This window comes from Acanthochromis polyacanthus, chromosome 13 (assembly GCF_021347895.1).
Source record: "Acanthochromis polyacanthus isolate Apoly-LR-REF ecotype Palm Island chromosome 13, KAUST_Apoly_ChrSc, whole genome shotgun sequence".
Taxonomy (NCBI): Eukaryota; Metazoa; Chordata; class Actinopteri; family Pomacentridae; genus Acanthochromis; species Acanthochromis polyacanthus.
Window position 1 is genome coordinate 19134848 of NC_067125.1, and position 6551 is coordinate 19141398.

The window sequence follows — 6551 nt, forward strand, 5'->3', positions numbered from 1 at the left end:
AGCTAATCATTTGAATCAGGTGTGTTGTAAGAAGGAAACATCAAGAACATAGAGGATCGTGGTCCTCCAGGAACTGAATTTGACACCTCTGCTTTAGAGTAACTCCAATCCAAATTTTGACCAGGTGAGATCTTCCTTTCTCGGCCTTTCAAAATAAAAGCACAGCACAATTTCAAAATAAAAGCCTGCGACAGACGGAAAACGCCAGTTAAACCTCTCAGCTTCACACAGCCTTTAGAGCAGGGGTGTCAAACTCAGTTCAAACACACCTGATTCAAATGATCGGGCTCGTTATCAGGCTTCTGCTGGGATTAATGATGAGCTGATTATTTGAATCAGGTGTGTTGGAAGAGGGAAACATCTAGAACACAGAGGATAGTGGACCTCCAGGAACTGAGTTAGACACCCCTGCTTTAGAGTAACTCCAATCCAAATGTTGACCAGGTGAGATCTTCCTGTCTTTCCCTTTCAAAATAAAAGCACAGCACAATTTCAAAATAAAAGCCTGCGACGGCCTGAAAACATCAGTTAAACCTCTCAGCTTCACACAGCCTTTACAGTAACTCCAATTTTTGACCAGGTGAGATCTTCCTGTCTCTTCCTCTCAAAATAAAAGCACAGCACAATTTGCCTGTTTGACTCTCAGCTTCACACAGCCTTTACAGTAACTCCAATCCAAATTTTGACCAGGTGAGATCTTCTTGCCTCTCCTGCGCTGCTCCGGACATGCACACATCCCGAGCCCCTCCCCACGATTTCCGCGAGCGGGAATTGTCTAGTTATTATTCCGTTTTATTCTTAACGTTTCCGCCGTTTTTCGGTCGCTAACTCGTCCTAGGGCTTTGAGAAAACCACAATAAATTATATATCAAACGTGCGGCTTCTTCGGGAATCGCGGGCTATGACTTTTCTAAGAAATTCGTCATTTTGTCGCAGAATTATTCGCAAAAAACTGCGAAAAAGTCCCATAGAAAATGAATGGGGAGTGAAAAAAATCGGCTCAAAAAATCCACTATTTTCAAAACGCCACTCCTTCGCCATACGTTCACCTAGAAACTTCATTTAACCATCAAAACGCAGTGATTTTTCTTGTCTCCGCAGGAATGTATTTTATGTCAGGCTGAGATTTACAGTTTTTGATCAGTGAGTCCTCAAAAAAGTGAAAATTCTCAAAATCTGCTCTGGTTAGAGTGCGGCATGTCAGTTGGTAGAGTGGAGGAGAGGAGAGAAATCCGCCTGAAAATTTCCAAATCGCATCGCCCTCACGACCAAACCATAAAAGTTAGGGGAATGAAATTTGGTCAGATCGTAAACAATTTTCCTGGGATTCAAATGAATCCAAGTTTGAAGACCTAGCTCTTTCTGAAGTGAAATGGCAGGCAGCAGTTTAGACAAAAGTCGCACCGTTCTCTCCATAAGAACCAATGTAAACTGAATCATCTGCCTCATGGAGGGACAGTGTTTTTTAAATCGCTGTAACTCAGTCATTTCTCACAATATTTGGAAAATAATTACATTTATGGAAAGCCACGGCCTTCCTCTCGCTCACGGTCATTTCGGTTTTCAGCTAGCATTCACGGTTAGCCCACAATTAGCGCCAGAACGAGACGTTGCGCGCTGCTGCTGAGAAGCACTTTTCTGCTGTCTGTGGCAGGCACCGTTGCTATGGGGCCCATAGCAACCGCCCTTACACACGCGCAGGCATGCTCCCACGCACACACACAGACTCATTGGAGTGCCACACCCACCTTCACGCCCAATACCTACACAGAAGCTGAATTTCAGCCTGAAAATCAGTTCAACCTCTCAGCTTCACACAGCCTTTACAGCAGGGGTGTCAAACAAAGTTCCAACACACCTGATTCAAATGATCAGGCTCGTTATCAGGCTTCTGCTGAGCTTCATGATAGCTAATCATTTGAATCAGGTGTGTTGTAAGAAGGAAACATCTAGAAACACAGAGGATAGTGGACCTCCAGGAACTGAGTTTGACACCCCTGCTTTAGAGTAACTCCAATCCAAATGTGACCAGGTGAGATCTTCCTGTCTCTGCCTTTCAAAATAAAAGCACAGTACAATTTCAAAATAAAAGCCTTCGACGAACTTCAAATGCCAGTTAAACCTCTCAGCTTCATACAGTCTTTACAGTAACTCCAATCCTCTATGTTTTATGTGTTTCCCTCTTCCAACACACCTGATTAAAATGATCAGGCTTGTTATAATGCTTCTGCTGAGCTTAATGATCAGCTGATTATTTGAATCAGGTGTGCTGGAAGAGGGAAACATATAAAACATAGAGGATAGTGGACCTCCAGGAACTGAGTTTGACACCCCTGCTTTAGAGTAACTCCAATCCAAATGTTGACCAGGTGAGATCTTCCTGTCTTTCCCTTTCAAAATAAAAGCACAACACAATTTCAAAATAAAAGCCTGCGATGAGCCTGAAAACACCAGTTAAACCTCTCAGCTTCACACAGCCTTTACAGTAACTTCAATCCAAATTTTGACCAGGTGAGATCTTCCTGTCTCTCCCTTTCAAAATAAAAGCACAGCACAATTCAAAATAAAAGCCTGCGACGGACTGAAAACTCCAGTTAAACCTCTCAGCTTCACACAGCGTTTACTCCAATCCAAATTTTAACCAGGTCTGATCTTCCTGTCTCTGCCTTTCAAAATAAAAGCACAGCACAATTTCAAAATAAAAGCCTGCAACAGACCAAAAATGCCAGTTAAACCTCTCAGCTTCACACAGCCTTTAGAGTAACTCCAATTCAAACTTTGACCAGGTGAGATCTTCCTGTCTCTCCCTTTCAAAATAAAGCACAGCACAATTTCAAAATAAAAGCCTGCAACGGACTGGAAACGCCAGTTAAACCTCTCAGCTTCACACAGCCTTTACAGTAACTCCAATTAAAATGTTGACCAGGTGAGATCTTCCTGTCGTTGCCTTTCAAATAAAAGCACAGCCAATTTCAAATAAAAGCCTGTGACGGACCAAAAATAACTCTCTCCTGCCCAGCTCCGGACATGCACACATCCCGAGCCCCTCCCACGATTTCCGCGTCCGGGAATTGTCTCGTTATGATTAACTTCTGTTTTACTTGTCTTTTAGTTTAGTGCTGCATTGTGTTGTCAGCAACAAAATATTCTGGAATGTTGAATTGTTTTGTTTAATTTCTTCCCACTCCATTTTATTAAAGTGCAATGTATTCATTCGAAATTTAAAATGAAAATAGTTCAAATAGTTGAAATTGAAGAAAAGACACGACTTAGAGCATAACATAATTTTAAGTAATCCTGTTATATATTATATAACAGGATTACTTTAGGTTAAATATACAAAAAAAAACCCACATATAGCACATATGTGGGTTTTTTTTTTTGTATATTTAACCTAAAGTAATGAATTCATACAATTTGGTTCTTGTTTTTGTGAACAAATAATTTTGAGTAAAGACTACAAATTAAAACTTGTTTTTCTTGCCCAGCATGTAACTGAGGTCCTATATTAAGACATCAAATACATGTAAAAATCGAGATGTTCTTAAACTTTTGATCAGTAGTGCTTTTGATCAGGTTACAGGTTATTCTTCATGATACCTGACTGTGCTAAAGTTCCTGCCTCATTATGATGTGTGTCAGTGAAGCATGTGTATAAAGCCTAACTTTATACACATGCTCCAAGAACAAAATCAGAATGGATGTCAAAAAATCCCTGATACAATTATTAGCCAAAAATTGAAATAAAATATTTTAAAAACGAAGACATACGCGATAATGCCAAGTTATGTGTGGAGATTTACTCAAAAATCGTCAAGCTCAAAAGCTCAGTTAAAAAACAGACGAATAATTATTTGCATCAAACAGCTAGACAAAAGGTCTAGTGTATACTACAGAAACGAAACGACATCGGAATGCCAGAGGAAATGCAAGGGTTTTTTTTCCTTTGTAGGTCACATCTCGTTACACTCACATCTATTAGAAAAACCTCGACTTTTCAACTTAATATCACAGCAACAATCTCACCACAAGATCATTTAGTAGTCGTAATTAATCTTTAGTAATCGATTAATCTTCATACTGAGATTCGCATTTTAATTTGTCAAACAAATGTTATGTGAACGTGGAGAATGAACTTGATCTTCAAAAGTTAAGTGTAGATTAAACATCATTCTCCTTTTTCAAAGCCAACTGGACATTTAAACTATGTGTTTGTATGGTGACAGGTCAGTTCTTCATTGCTAACATAGCTCTAGCTTGAAAACTTAATTTAACAAGTGGACCCAATTACCAAGAAAAATATGCAGCAAAGTATTTTGGATTGAAATATGTTTTTTATAATGAACGGGGAAAGAAACAGTATACAGAGTAAAAACATTGATGTCCATGCATTTTTTGGCCTCATTTTTTCACTAGTCAACTACTCGCTGGCAGCCTACTAGAAAAATTCCTGTTGAACATATAAGGAGTTGTTGGAACATCATGACCCTGTATCATGATTCAAACAGTAGTGCTTTTCTACACTGATCTGACTCCACTTGACAAACATAATATTCAGTTTAATTTCATCCATATATGTATGCCAAATAACCGTCAAAGCATATTTCTGGCAAATTCTTAATTTCCCAATGCAGTGAAGCTTTTCTTCAAATTGCCATGAACAATACTGGAAGACATAAGCAAAAACAAAGATGTAATTCAACTTTTTCGTTATTTAAATTGAGACTTATTCGTCTATAACATTTATGATGAATAATTACTACATACTGTGTTCAAACTGTGCCCAGACTTCAGTGTTAAAAACACAAAATTCAAAAGCCATGTCTCTAAATTGTTGCAATGAGCTCGTTTCATGATCTAGCGGATGCTGAATTTGATTAGTATGAGCTTTCATCTTTTGCCTAATTTTTACTCTGCAAGCTTTAATATAACTCACAAAAGTGTTTGAATAATGTTACATAGTAAGTTAGATGAGAGAACAAAGCCAGATGTTCAAGAAGAACATCTGCTTAATATTCATTAAGAACACAGCATGTATGCAAACCAGCTTAAACAGTAAAATCAGTAGACCTAAATTCAAAATCTGACACAGACCAAACTGTCACCTGCTTATCTAGCTATTTGTTCATAAATGTTAAATATAAAACTACAATTAACAGAGTGAGTGTTCAATTGTAAGCCTTATGCTCAAATGGAAAAACAGATCTAGGTTACTTGACAAGTTCGAGCAGCGACGGATGTAGAGTGCCTTTAAACAACTCATTATTAGAAACGTGACTGAGCGGAAATAAAATAAATTGATTAATTTCTCCAGAATCAAAAACTTTATTATCATATGTAGGCCAAAACAACAACGAAAACTACGGAGTGCAACTCCACTTGCTTAAAACAGACATCACTCATTACCATAATCACATTCACAATTACTACCATCTTAAAGTTACAAAATAAATATAATAATATAAAGTAAGTTAAGTTCTACGTGCAATATTGCCTCATAAAATGCATTTACAGAGCAGCAGTTACCGAGGTAAATATCTAAGAATTAGTGCCGAGATACCGAGGAAAAAACGATCACTAAATCTGCGTTGTTCTTTTCACTTGCGACAGAGCTTCTGCCCGAGGGCAGCCGCAGAAACAGATTGTGACCAGGATGTGTTGAGTCGTTTTCTTCTTTTTGTTTTGTTTTTTCCCCTATCAGATTCACAAAGCTTTACTTGTACTCATTTCACTGTTGCGATTCACATCGCAACAATATATTTAATCAAACAGCTTGTATCAGTTCTTTTTTAAAAAAAAAAATTGCAGCCATTACAGCTGTGAACAGACGCGATCTCCCACGGTATACCAATAACTGGCTCTGAATCATTTCTCTGCATAGCCCACATTTATACAACCTTTAGCACTTTCCTTGTTGCTCTCTTGATTTACCAGCAGACGTCTGCCAATACATGTAGACTACAAGCTTTCACTTCTTACCCGCATTTCTAGTTTACCGTTTTAGCCGGACACGATGACATCAGTTTCCCAGACATCGACAACCGTGTGAAGATCAGCACGCTGGCAGCTCTAATGCCCAGCAGACGGGCTCCCCTGGCTTGGCTCCGGCCCATGTCCGTTCTGTTTTCCAACAGCACATCCTCGGACATGTCCATGTCCTCTTTCTCTCCTCTCACAATTTCCCCCGCGGGGGGAGTCGTTGATTGTTGGACAGATCGCTGCATGCTGCTCCAGTGACAGCCTAAATAAATGCAGTGGTTCTTTCAGTGGCCACGGTTTCCTCTGCACCGACACTGCGTCCACCGCAGGTACCTGCCGCCATGATCCGTAGCCGTCTTGCTACCTCCTTCCAGTGTACTCGGAGCGACCTGATTGCAGTAAATACAAAAGACCCAACACCCCCATTCTTTCCCTCCTCCGCATCGTTTTCAGATTCAAGCACCCCATCGCTCCTCTTCTCTGCCTCTCAGACACACCTCCTCCCCCTCTCCTTCTTCCCTCTCCTTCCTCTTCCTTTCGTTATGTTTATGTGCAAGAGAAGTCCCTGAATC